General features: G+C 40.7%; 1 pseudogene; it reads left to right on the forward strand.

The window, feature by feature from the left end:
- LOC133093004 (large ribosomal subunit protein uL5-like) overlaps positions 1 to 13,813 on the forward strand; it is a 22,089-nt pseudogene extending 8,276 nt beyond the window's left edge.
- Positions 13,814 to 14,353: the final 540 nt, after the last annotated feature.

The raw sequence follows: 14,353 nt of genomic DNA on the forward strand, positions 1-14,353 counted from the left end.
ACAGCAAAGTGATTCATATATACATCTATCCATTCTTTTTCAGATTCTTTTCCTATATAGGTTATTACAAGATACCGGGTATAGTTCCCTGTGCTATACAGTAGTTCCTTGTTGGTTATCTGTTTTATATATAGTAGTGTGTATATATTAATCCCAACCTCCTAATTATTCCCCCCCCCCTTTCCCCTTTGGTAACCGTAAGTTTGTTTTCTATGTCTACGGGTCTATTTCTGTTTTGTAAATAAGTTCATTTGTATATATATATATATTTTTTTTTAGATTCCACATATAAACGATATCATATGATATTTGTCTTTCTCTGACTGGCTTACTTCACTTAGTATGATAATTTCTAGGTCCATCCATGTTGCTGCAAATGAGGAAAGCCTATATTTAAACTTACCATTATGTTTGTTGATTTCTGATTAAAAAAATCAAAAAGTGCCCATAATCCAGATGGAAACACCCAATCGTTGAAGAATTTGAACACAAAATTAGGTCATAATTAGCCTATTATGCATAATCAATACTATAAAAAATACTATAATATTTGAGTCCAGCCTTTCTTTCCCACCCCTCCTGTTACCTCATATAGCTTCTATAGAATCACATTACACTACTCTTGAGAGTAGTGAGATTACTCACCTTGGTTACCAACTGTCAGACTTTGATAAACTTACACAGGGATTAAAAAGCTGCTGATTTGGGCTTCCCTGGTGGCGCAGTGGTTGAGAGTCTGCCTGCCAATGCAGGGGACACGGGTTCGAGCCCTGGTCTGGGAAGATCCCACATGCCGCGGAGCAACTGGGCCCGTGAGCCACAATTACTGAGCCTGCACGTCTGGAGCTTGTGCTCCGCAACAAGAGAGGCCATGATAGTTAGAGGCCCGTGCACCGCGATGAAGAGTGGCCCCCGCTTGCCACAACTGGAGAAAGCCCTCACACAGAAACGAGGACCCAACACAGCCATAAATAAATAAAAAATTAAAAAAAAAAAAAAGCTGCTGATTTTACTGTTTGTAGCATCAGTGCTGCACCAAATCCAGGAGTATTTTTTGGGGACTCTAGACTCTGGGCAACAAAAGCAAGCAGAATAACTTAAAAGCTGAACCTTTGATTATTTCATGTTGTTCTGTCAGCTGTTAGAAGGATCCATGTCATCCCCACTGTGCCAGCTGGGCTATAGTAAGAAACAGAGACAGCAGTGCTCCCAGAACGTTTTTGGTGTCTATCCCCTGGGACATGTGAACAAGGAGATTCTGAAGGATTCAACACGATATCCCTTCTGGAAGGTTCTTGAGTAACACTTGACAGTAACAGTTTTAATTGTAATTGCTAGTTTGAAGCCTTATTTTTAAAACTTTACCTAAACTTGCTCTACTTCACATAGCTATCACTATGATCATAATCACAACTATTCACTAATATTTATTGAGCTGTGTTTATTGCAAACTGCTGACCTTGAAGTTACAATAGGAATAAGGCAAAGAAAACCAGGAAAACAAACATATAGTGCAGATAAGTATTGAAAGGGAACACAGAGAAACAAAAATAGTTGTACGTGACTAGCAGAGTTACGTGTACGTTTTTAAATGTTTTGTTTTGTGTCATAAATTTGTTTTAAACATTATTGGCTTTAACAACACATTTAAAATTTTACACTAGGAAAGTAGTTTTACAATCCTAAATTGGGGTTTGAATTTCCAGGGTAACATTTTGGTACGTATTATTTCAGGGTTTTTTCCTTTGCTTATACTATCTCTTTATCTCTATAAAGATATAGATATAATTTATAAATAATTACAATATTTTAATATATAATTATATATAGTTACACATAATTTTATTTATATAATTTGACATATATAATATTTAATAAAGTAACAACATACTATGAAAGTTCACATTCTGTTCTGAAACATGCTTTTTTCACTTAATATATTTGGACAGGTTTCCACACTATTATATATAGATTTACATAATTTAAAAAAATGATTGTTTTGGACTTCCCTGGTGGCGCAGTGGTTAAGAATCCGCCTGCCAATGCAGGGGACACGAGTTCGAGCCCTGGTCTGGGAAGATCCTGCATGCCACGGAGCAACTAAGCCCGTGCGCCACAACTACTGAGCCCACGTGCGCCTGGAGCCCGTGCTCGGCAACAAGAGAAGCCGCCGCAGTGAGAAGCCCGCGCACCGCAGGAGTAGCCCCCGCTCGCCGCAACTAGAGAGAGCCCGCGTGCAGCAATGAAGACCCAACGCAGCCAAAAATAAATTAATTACTTAATTTAAAAAAATATTTCAGTGTAGGGATAGTTCGTTATTTATTTAAGCAACTGCCTATTGATCGACATTTCAATTATTTCTAATGTTCAGCTGTTATAAATATTCATATAGATCGAATGATAGTTTTATCTCCTGTTATAGATACCTTGGATGTCTGTCATTGCATATTTGTGAATACTGATTGATGTATACAAGTTTAAAATTTTTTTACGTTGACATTCATATTAATACATCAATCATTTTCTTTATAATTTTTGTACTTAGTATCATGCATAGAAAGGTGGATAAGGACTTCCCTGGCAGTCCAGTGGTTAAGAAGCTGCACTTCCAATGCAGGGGGCATGGGTTCGATCCCTGGCTGGGGATCTAAGATCCCGTATGCCGCATGGTGTGGCCAAAAATAAATAAATAAATAAAAGATTTATTTCTAAGAAAAGGTGTATAGCTACCAGGAACTGGGGTATTTTGTTGTCGTTATTTGTTTTTCAGAAAATCTAGCCCTCTGCTGAATTCTCCAATATGTATTTGGATGGCCCTGCTCATCATTTTTTCATTTATATCAGGAAAACTGCTCAAAACCAAAGCAGGAAGGGGTAGCTGCTGCCCAGGACTCAGCCACCCTGCCCTGACTGTGCTCCGGCTGCTGGCAGCTGAGTTGATCTTCCGAGACTCTGGCTGAACTCTATCTCCCGGCTAAATCCAAATTCTGACTGGCACACTGAGGCACACTGCTTGGGGTCCTGCCTGGCCTGGCTCTCCCCACTCTGGCTTCCCTTGATTCTGCCTGTGCCCCTGGCTAGCCAGGCACAGCTGAACTCCCAGGGTGCCAACCTCACTGGTCTTCCTGAACTCTATACTTGCTCACGCCTTCCAAACTAGTCTCACACCCTTGGCTGCAACTTTTTAACTCTTGACCTGCCTTGTTTGTCGTGTGGTCCCCAGCTCTGAAAGGCTAACAGAACAAATGCCAAATGAAACTCCTCTTCAAATAGTTCGCAGTGTATGGAGTTTGCAATGATGCATATTTGTTACTCAAGGAAAAAAAAATCCATTAAGTAAGAAAAATCCAATTAGCCCTCTGAAGACAATGCCTCACACACACTTTCAGATATCTAAATTAAATCACAGCATACTCCTAATACCATCCACAAGAGATCTGGGGCGGGAGGGGGGATGCCAAGGGAGAGAGGTGAGGAGGACATATTTATATGAAGGAAGTTAACTCTTACAATTAGCTATATTCTAATGAAAATAAACTGATTTGGAAGACCTAGAAGATGACACTACAGCATAATAATTTATAAAACTGTGGAATTTTCAGTAAACTTTAAAAAATACTCTTTCGTGAAGTTTATGAGAATTTATTGTCACAAGTTGTTTTCTTGCTCTAAGAATTCATTTTCTCATACACTGTACAGAATATCTTGTAAAAAATAAAGCCATGGAATAGTATTTCTAAAATGCAGTAATTCTTTTATTCTCTCTTTTGTCATTTATAACTCTTTCTTTGAATCTTTTGAAGAATTTCCAATTTTCTTTGTAGACTGACAAAAATAACTTCAAATCACCCTGGAATCTGTGTATAAGCATAGGATCATGGCATTTCTTTCTGAGAGAATTTGCCTATTACTTCTATTAAATTTTAAAGATGAGGAATAGCAAATGATAATCCCTCATTTTTTTGCCACCTAACTCCAGCCCTTGTTTTCTTGCCTTTTCCTGACATTGGAATGTCAGAGCCTGGATTTCCCTTAAGCATGTCTTTAGATCAGTTTTATTACTGCTGTAACAAGGTATCACAAAATTAATGGTGTAAAACAACACAAACTTATTCTCCTACACTTCTAAAGGTCGGAGGTCCAAAACTGAATCTCAGGGAGAATAAATCAAGGTATTCACAGGGCTATGTTTCTTCTGGAGGCTCAAGGGGAGAACACATGCCTTGTCCTCCTCAGCTTTAGAGGTTTCCTGCAACCCTTGGCTCGTGGTCCCACATCACTCTGTCTTCTGCTTCTGTCAACACATCCCCTTCTCTGAGTCTGACCCTCCTACCTCTGTTTTATAAGGACTCTTGTGATTATGTTGTGCTCACCCAGATAACCCAGGATAATCTCCCAGTAAATGATTAAGGTCCTAACCTTAATCACATCTGCAAAGTCTCTTTTGCATGCACAGGGTCCAGGGATTAGAACGTGGACATTTTTGTGGGGACCATTATTCTGTCCTAACCCAGTCACATACTTGAATCTACTTTATAATTTTGCCTGGTTAACTCACTAATGGGAAAACACCATTAATATTTTTTGCTTTTAAAACTAAAGTATAAAGTCAATAGCTATGTCCATGAAAAGAGCAGAAGAAGATATTAGGGCAAATACAGTTCTGTAATGATCTATTTCTGTAATTACACAACCACATGTTCTCTCTGCCAGTTCCCTCCTTTCATACCTTGGTTCCATCCATTCTCATATCTCCCATGCCTGGTCTTTAACTAGGATCTTCTTTTGGGCATTAGGAACTCCCTATTCTAAGATCAAGAAGCTCCCCTACATCCTTGAACACAGTTTCTCTTAAATATAGTTCATGACTAACTACGATTAAAGTTTGGTTTTCCACCAATACCACTGTCATCTCTAATGTAGGCCACTTTCCATTGTTTCCCCAGTGCTCACAGGGTAAGGAGGCATTGGTATATTTTATTTAATTGCTACTTCCCTACTTTTTCTCCACCACTGCTCTCAATACCATATGTGTTTTGGAAGGAAGCCCAAACCATTCACTTACACGTCCATTCTCCTACTTTCTCTAATTATCTATGGAAATTCAGGATACTCTCCACTTTCCTTGATCGTTTCAGGATTTCAATCCTTCTCTCTACCCTATCTATCGCCATCAACCTCAACAGCTGCATACAAACTTTCCAACATTCTGACCTCACAATTCTTACTAGGATCAACATAATTCCTTAATCTTCATATGCCTCCTCTCCTTGCCAGCTGGGTCCAGTAACGCTCACTCATTGATTCTGCCCTGACCTTCCATGGTCAAAGGTTTTGGGAAGCTCTGCATCGCCATTTGGAAAGCTCAAAAGCAAATAGACCTTCTTGCAGTCGAACTCTGACTTTATTTTTCATTTCTAGAAACTGGGCTTCGACTTGATGTCAAGAAGTTACCAACGAATAAAATTGGTTTTCATCTTGCTCCCTTTTGTTTAAGGCCTGTAACAGTCTCCTCTCCCCATAGGCCTCCAGGGGTCCTGACCTCTCTCCTCTCCCCAGTTCAAGGCTGGGGCTTTATCTGTGGCAAACTTTCCTGGCTCTTGAAACCTGCCTCTCTGTGTCATCTCAACTCTGAACATTACCTGTGTCTAGAATCCAGTGGCCACATCCATCCTGAGGCTGACCATTCACTTGGACCCTGACTTTGGTAGGTTCACATATTTCCTGACTACTGTGTTCTGCCTGCTTGGCTGGACAGTCTTCCAGTACCAACAGCTGGGTCTTTATCCTTAGCACCTGTTCACCCAAGTAGACTGGTCCAGCTTCAATTCAGTCTACCCCACCAAGCTGCAATGAACTTTTCTGTGACCAGCTATGCAATGAGATATAATAGCCCCCATGCTTTCTACCACTCTCTCACTGCTATCCAACTGGATTTTCCTTCTCCCTTTGTTCTCCAGTAGCTCACCCCACAGGCTCTCTGCTTTTTTCTTGCATTATTTCCTTCCCTCACCGCTCCAGGACATTCCAAACATTTTAGATCCTCTCATGTCTTGGTTTCTCTGCCATCTTCTCTCTGCCAATATTCCAAACTTGGTTAGTCCCTGGGGTCATCATTAGGACCATCTACAAAACTTCCAATTCTCTTCCCTCTAGGTAACTGGTAGGGTCTTACTTCTCCAACCCCTCTGCTCTGGCCAATGAAACGTAATCGTGAAAAGTCTCGTTTCCAGGCAGAAGCTTCAAGAGAGAACGCTTCCTTTACCACATTCTCTTTCCCTTCGCCTCCATGATCTACAGCACACTCTGAGTGAGGAGAGTGGCCCCAGTTGACTGACAATGGACACGTAGCGACAGAAGAAATAAATCTTTGTTGTTTTAAGCATTTGAGATTAGGGGGTTGTTAGTGTACATAACCTAACCTATCCTGACAGATACAGATCCTCCCATCTGTTTTCTCCTCTCATATTCCTGGTCTGTAGTGGACCTGGTTGTTTCACCTGACAGCATTCCTTTGCAAACCACCCCTTCCTCAATTTGGGTTTACATAATTCATGACTTCAGGGGTGAGTGTATGACTCAGACCCAGGCAGTCAAACTATCCCATCCCCTAGGCCCCAGTGATTAGTCCAGTGGTGGTCACATTACCCAAGTTGGGCCAACTGTAGTCTATATTAGGGTTTGGCTGGAAAGTTGGGAGAGAAATGGCTCTTTTTGCGGGGGCTTGCTAAAGCAGGTAGACTGTATTCTGGAGCTGGCAGTGGCTACTTAGGAAAGCAGAGCTAAACAATGGAGAAAAATATAGTTTTGATGACATTTTTCGAGGCTCTGGATTTAGTCATGTCATAAATCATTACGCTCTTTAGACGTTCCTGTTATGTAAGCCAATACATTTCCTTTTTTTTCTTTAATCTATTTTGAATTGAGATTTCTGTCACTTGCAACTGAAAAAGTGCTGATTAAAACAGCTGCAAAGCATTAAGGGAAACATCAGGAAACCATACAATTTTCCTTTATACTTTTACCCTATAGAGTATCAACTGAATTCTCACTGGGATCAGCAATCCTTTTGCTCAGCTTTATTTACTTCCTAGCGTACTCCTCACGGGGCATATTCCAAACATTCTCTATTCTCCTTAATTCCTTCCCCACTCCCTAAGACGAGCTAGCCTTTCACTTCTCTGAAAAGAAATTCATCTCTCTTGAGTGTCCTCCACTTTAACCCTATTCCTGTGTATTTTCATCTATCCATCTCTTTCCAAACTTAACTGTATCACTTGTTCCTCTGCCGGTGGCTTTTGTGTCCTGGTTTTCCTCTTATATCTCTGATCACTCCCGTGTCTCCACTTCTTTCCACTGCAGCCTGGGAACAACTGTTCACAGCCTCTAACTATCTTTTCTTCCACTGCAGATTCCTGGTATCTATTCCTTTGGCTTTATCTGTCACCCACAGGCAAATAGCTCTCAAGTCTATACATTCCAGTCTTGGCCTGCTAGACTTTTGCATTCACATGCCCCAGTTGGAAATGTACCTCAAACTCAACATGTCCAAAAGTGAAATTATTCTACTCAATTCAAACTCTGAGTTATTCTGGGCAATCTCAGCTTCTCTCCTCTGTACCCTCAGATCCAATTAGTTACTATGTCTTATCAATACCACCCTATGATACCTCTCCAAACTATACCCTCCTTACTACAAACACAGCTACTAGTTCTGGCTTTTATTATCTGCTTTGCAGACTCATACAATCATTGCCACAGTTTCTCTAGGATGATCAAACTCCAGAAGGCCAAAACCAAAATGAAGTAAAAAGATACAAAATGAAGTAAGTTTTCAGTTGCTACTTCTTGTCCGGGCACATACATCAGCTCAGGACTCTCTGTTGAATGTTTGCTAGAGACCTGTTATTTTCACAAGCCAGGTCTCAATATTTCATATCCACAGTGATATCCTCAGCACACTTGGGAATAGCACATCTTATGCTCAGGGGCCATTGCTGCAAAATTCTTTTGTAGTCCTCATGGCCCCACTGAAAATTTCAAACATGCTATTGCAAAAGTTTCCAGAACCCATGCAATATCATTGTGTTGTTAGAGAGTGTTCGCCCGGCCTTGTCCCAGACCCTTTGACCTTTTTCTTCCACTACTATCCTGAACAACCTTTTATAACAGGGCCTTACAATACACTGTTTTATAAAAGTCTCAACTATAGGTGTATAAACCTGTAAGAATCGCTCTAACAGCGATAACCTACCCAGCCTCCTGCCTCTCCCCTTTTTAGCTCATTCTCTTCAGAAAATGGTTCCAGTTCCTTTCTTGAATCACAGCATGGATCACTCTTTAAAAAATTCAGTTGCTCACAGTAACTACAGAATCCAACCCCAACTCCTTTGCCTGGTGTCCTAGTCCATTTGGGCTGTTATAACAAAATACCGTCAACTGAGTAGCTTATACAGTTGACCCTTGAGCAATGCAGGGATTAGGGGCACCCACCCTCTGTGCATTTGAAAATCTGAGTATAATTCATGGTTGGTCCTCCCTATACACAGTTCATCCGTATATGTGGTTCTGCACCTGGGATTCAACCAACCGGGGATGGTGTAACACTGCAGTATTTACTATTGAAAAAAATACACATGCAGGTGGATCCATGCAGTTCAAACCCGTATTGTTCAAGGGTCAACTGTAAACAACAGAAATGTATTTCTCATAGTTTTGGAGGCAGAGAAATCCAAGATCAAGGTGTCAGCCTCTCTCCTTGGTTTGTAGATGACTACCTTCTATCTCTGTCTTCACATGGTCCTTCCTCTGTGTGCACCCATGGCTGTGTCCAAATTTTCTCTCCTTATAAGGACATCAATCATATTGGATTAGGACCAATGAGTCTTAAAGACCTCATTTTAACTTAATTACCTCCTTAATGAGCACTTGTCAATATTCTCATTTTTGAAAAGTAGATTTGACTTAGATATGCAGAGATAGGGGATGCTGTAAGGACACAGTATTATGAACGAAGTCCAGAAACCTGGCAAGGAAACCTCAGGGAATGACAAGTGGCCAGTTTGGCTGGCTAGACAATCAGGTGTGGGAAATGAGGATGGATAGGTGGTGTCATGGGCTGAATTGGGTCCCCCAAAATTTGTATGTTGAAGTCCTAATCCCCAGGATCTCAGAATGTAACTATATCTGGAGATACATTCTTTAAAGAGGTAATTAAGTTAAAATGAGGTCTTTAAGGTGCACCCTAACCCTAATTCTAACTATCTTTTATAAACTCTGTGCAAACACTGAATTAGCCAATATACTGAACCATTTCTTCTAAGGGAAGTACAGGATTAGGTTCCTGTGAGCCTCTGATCACAACATTTTCGTCAATGAGCCAGTGAACACATAACTTTGTTTTATGTGTGTTTCTGTTTAAAGACACCTTATTTAATATACATTGTTGATTCATTAACATTAAACTAACAGCCAACCGCACCATAACTCATGCCTGAACAAAGCCTATCTAACATCTGTATTTTTTCTGTAAGGCACATCACAGCCTTCTTGTGCTTAGGAACACTGGGACAGCACTTCAGCACTATGCTTGGGAGTCATTTTAAATAGCAAAACCACCAAGAAAAAGCACATAGATGCAAAAACAGGACACTAAATAGACCATAAAAAGGTTACTGGTTTACAGTATGAACTCCGCTGGGAACGTGCATCTTGAGCAACTCAAATTTTTTGTTGTACTGCACATGTTTGTGAATGCCTGCACAAGTGCTGCAAGTATTGATTTTGGAGTTAGAGATAAATTTTAACAAGTAGATGAATTCGCAAACACAGAATCTGTAAGTAATGAGGATCAACTGTACTATTAATCCCATTTTACAGATAAGGAAACTAAGACTCAAAGCAGTTAAGATCTTTCACAAGGTTACTGCTTGTGAAGCTGGCACAGCCAGGATTCAAACTCCACTTTGTAGAAGAGGGAGATTTTTTTTTCACCTGTACTGAGTCAGAGTTGAGGAAATCAGTCAAGAACACTAATACAGAGGCTGCAAGTAGCGAACAGCCTTTGCAAAAACTTGCCAATTACATGAAGCATGATTTCTGGGAATGGCACCAAGATATTAGTGAATAGCAGTCTCACACTTTAAACAAAGAGAATTGTTCTTAGAAGTACAGTAGTAACATATTTATCTGAGGGCCCTAGAGCCCAAGTGACCAAAATCCACAGCCTTTGTTTCTGCAGAGTTCATGTTGTCATCTTCTCAATACAATTCTGTTTGGGGGAAGAAAAAAAAAAAAAAAGTGCACTCACCCCAGGCATTACATAGTATACAAAAGCATAATCAGGGACATATTATAATAGGGCAATTCAAGGAATTAGTTGTCAAGTCTGTAAAGGGGCCTTCATGCACCAAAAGCATAGTATATCACGATAAGCCATGTTTTAAAAAAGCATTAATTCATCCAAAACAATGTACTGAGCTGCCACTGTGTACTGGGTGTTATGTTCAGTACTCAACATCAGAGTGAATGTGAAATAGTTCCTGCCCTGGCCATAGTCACAGAACAGTGCCTGAGGCAGGTGTAATTGGGTGTGCCTGTGTGTGCGTTCCTTGGCGGTTTTGCTCTGTTTCCCCCCCTCCCATACTTAATGCATCTGTACATTTGCACAGCTGCTGAGAGCCTCCTCAAACCTTAGGATTGAGATACGTATAACATATCAGCTGACCTGGGAATGTCGGAAGCCAAATTACAAAGCAACTTCAAGACCCATGAGAGAGAATCCACCTGAGGCAAGAAGGAGTCAGGAGTGATAAGGAGGGCAGCAAGAGGTTCCGGGAGTCCCAGAGCAGTGGTGGCTTGGGGCACTGTAGGAGAGCTCTTTCTTGCACCTGTCTTCACTGAGCCACCACCCGGACACCACCACGTGTTCCTGTTTTTCTTCCCATCCCTCTGACCTCCGCTTTGTGGAACCCACCTCCTCTTTCCAGCTTCTAAATAAGACTGTCTTAGGAGTCCATCCGCAAATCTCCTTTTTTTTTTTTTATGAAGATGTTTACAATACTTTATTTTAGGTTATTTCTAATTTTTCACCAATTTAAAAAATTGACCAACTCAATGAAACCTTGTGAATACAATGTTAAAAAGTATAACTATGAATCATAAAATTTAAATTTAGTATGAAAAGATAAGAATGGCAAATTATATTGAAGCTATGTGGAATTATGTTTATAGACAACAGGAAGAGAAAATAAAAATGTAAATATTGCTTGATAGGATAATGAGATTAGAGGTGGTCTTTTAAATTTTTCATTGTTATGCTAATACAATACCTTTATAAAACCTAAAAATCTTCAAACAACACATTTAAAAAAAATTGTGGTAAAATACACACAACAGAAAATGTATCATTTTAACCATTTTAAAGTGGACAGTTCAGTGATATTAAGTCAACAAATTTTTTAAACTTTCAGATGGCACCTGAATAAAAGATGTGTTGTCCATTGGTGATTTTAATGTATCTGGTATATAACTAAAGTCACCACAAAACTTTTTCTGGGAAATTGGCAGATCATAAACATAAAAAATTTATTTTGCTTTATATTAAACCTTATTGTTTTACTGTTTCAAAATTCAAATTTACTCACAAGAAAGAGTCAGTTTCATATTAGAGCAAATCTCTTTTCTCTTGTATCTCTTCTCACTCCCTAAGTGATCTTATCCAATCTCAGGTTTTTAAATTCAGTCAAGGACCCAACAAGAAACAGATGGCACAGTCAAATTACAGTAATTCAAGCAGGGCTCACTAAAGGGACTATTTGTAAAAGTGTAAGGACAGCAGTACTCTCAGGCTAGTAAGGGGAGAAGCTGTTTCCACCCAAGGACCAGAAGGGGTGAAGGGACAGAGCAGTTCCTGCATCTGGAGAGACAGCTGTGTGGAAGCCTGCCTGACGGGAGCTGTAAATTTCCAGAGAGGCTCAGGCAGCTGAGGAGAACTGCAGGGAGGGAGTTGGAGAATAAGCCATCCCACCTTGCTCTCCTCTCTTCTGATCTGCTGCCAGCGGGCTGAATCTGCCGGAAACCAGAAGATTGGAGTCCACTGACTTAATCCCTATGGATTAGTCTATATGGAGGCAGGGAGCAGGGTGGAGAGGCATGGAGAGAGAATATGGAAGGCCTGCAGAGATATCCAGCATGCTCTCGTAAGTGGAAGAGTCACATGTATAGCTCCAATGCTAACTTTTCAAGTTGAATCACAATGGCCTGCTCGAACATCTCCACCCGAATCGTCACTTGAGTGTCCCATGCCCAGGTCTGGTCCTTGCCTATCCTGTTCCTTCCCCACTCCCCCGCCAGTTTTACCACCATTCGCTTGATTGCTTAGACCCAAACCTAGCTTTCATCCCTGAATCATTTACTTCTCTTACATCCAATCCATGAGCAAATATGTCAGTTCCACTTTTTTTTTTTTTTTCAACAGAGACATCAATGGTTTAATGGATAGGGTTCAGCTCCACTTTTAACTAGTGTCCAGGGAATTCCCTGGCAGTCCAGAGGTTAGGACTCGGAGCTCTCACTGCCAAGGGCCCAGGTTCAATCCCTGGTCGGGGAACTAAGATCCCACATCCCACAAGACATGTGGTGCAGCCAAAAAAATAAAAACTAGTGTCCAGACTCTGGATACTTCTCATCACCTCCACAACTTCCACCCTAATCCATACCCACATATCTCTTGCTTGTATGACTGCAATAGACTACCACCTGGTGTCCCCACCCCTGCTCTTGTTCCCACTACGGTTGATTCTACTTTGGGCCACGTTAGGTCTACACAGCAGCCAGAGTGATCTTTCTCTAGTCACTCTCTAACTCCTTAACCTGTTTAAATTTTCTCCCCAACTATGTCCACTTAAATGCCTGTCATATGTTTATTCATTTATTTGTTTATTGTCATTTTCTCCATTAAAGTGTAGGCGTTATGAAGGCAGGGATCTTCTTGTCTACTGAGTAGTCCCCTCAGCTGAATAGACTTTCTTGAATGAAAAAATAAATAATACCTCTGCAAAAGACACTGTTAAGAGAATGAGAAAACAAGCCACAGACAGGAAGACAATGTTTGCAAAACACATCTCTGATAAAAGACTGTTATCCAAAATATACAAAGAACCTTTAGAATTCAACAATAAAAAAAATACTTGATTAAGGAATGGGCAAAAGTCCTGAACAGACACCTCACCAAAGAAGATACACAGATACTCTTCCCATTCTCCACCAAGCCTCAGGATCAGAGTGAAAAGGAGAGCCTGTGCGGGAACTTCGCATCTGTAAGCTCTGCCTCAACATCTATGTGGGGCAGAATGGAGACTGACTGACCCGGGCAGCCTCAGGGCTGGAGCAGCTCACTGGCCGGACCTCTGTGTTCTCCAAAGCTAGATACACCATCAGATCCTTTGGCATTAGGAGAAATGAAAAGATTGCCATCCATTGTGAGGCCAAGGCAGAAGAAATCCTGGAGAGAAGTCTAAAGGCATGAAGTATGAGTTAAGAAAAAAAGAATTGCTCAGATACTGGAAACTTTGGTTTTGGGATCCAGGAACACATCAATCTGGGGATCAAATGTGACCCAAGCACTGGTATCTATGGTCTGGACTTCTGTGTGGTGTTGGGTAGGCCAGGTTTCAGCTTCACAGAAGTGCAGAACAGGTTGCATTGGGGCCAAACACAGAATCAGCAAATAGGAGGCCATGCACTGGTTCCAGCAGAAGTATGATGGGATCATCCTTCCTGGCAAATAAATTCCCGTTTCTATCCAAAGGCCAATAAAGTACACCTGAAACTAATTTAATATAAAATGTCAAATATATATCAATGAAAAAAATTTAATTAAAACAGAAGCCAAACCATAATTCAAAAAGACACATGCACCCCAATGTTCATTGCGGCACTATTTACAATAGCCAGGACATGGAAGTAACCTAAATGCCCATTGACAGACGAATGGATAAAGAAGTTGTGGTACATATATACAATGGAATATTACTCCGCCATAAAAAGGAACGAAATTGAGTCATTTGTTGAGACGTGGATGGATCTAGAGACTGTCATACAGAGTGAAGTAAGTCAAAAAGAGAAAAACAAATATTGTATATTAACGCATGTATGTGGAAACTAGAAAAATGGTACAGATGAGCCAGTTTGCAGAGCAGAAGTTGAGACACAGATGTAGAGAACAGACATATGGACACCAAGGGGGGAAAACTGCGGTGGGGTAGGGATGGTGGTGTGCTGAATTGGGCGATTGGGATTGACATGTATACACTGATGTGTATAAAATTGATGACTAATAAGAACCTGCAGT

The sequence above is a fragment of the Eubalaena glacialis genome, chromosome 6, assembly GCF_028564815.1.
Source record: "Eubalaena glacialis isolate mEubGla1 chromosome 6, mEubGla1.1.hap2.+ XY, whole genome shotgun sequence".
Taxonomy (NCBI): domain Eukaryota; kingdom Metazoa; phylum Chordata; class Mammalia; order Artiodactyla; family Balaenidae; genus Eubalaena; species Eubalaena glacialis.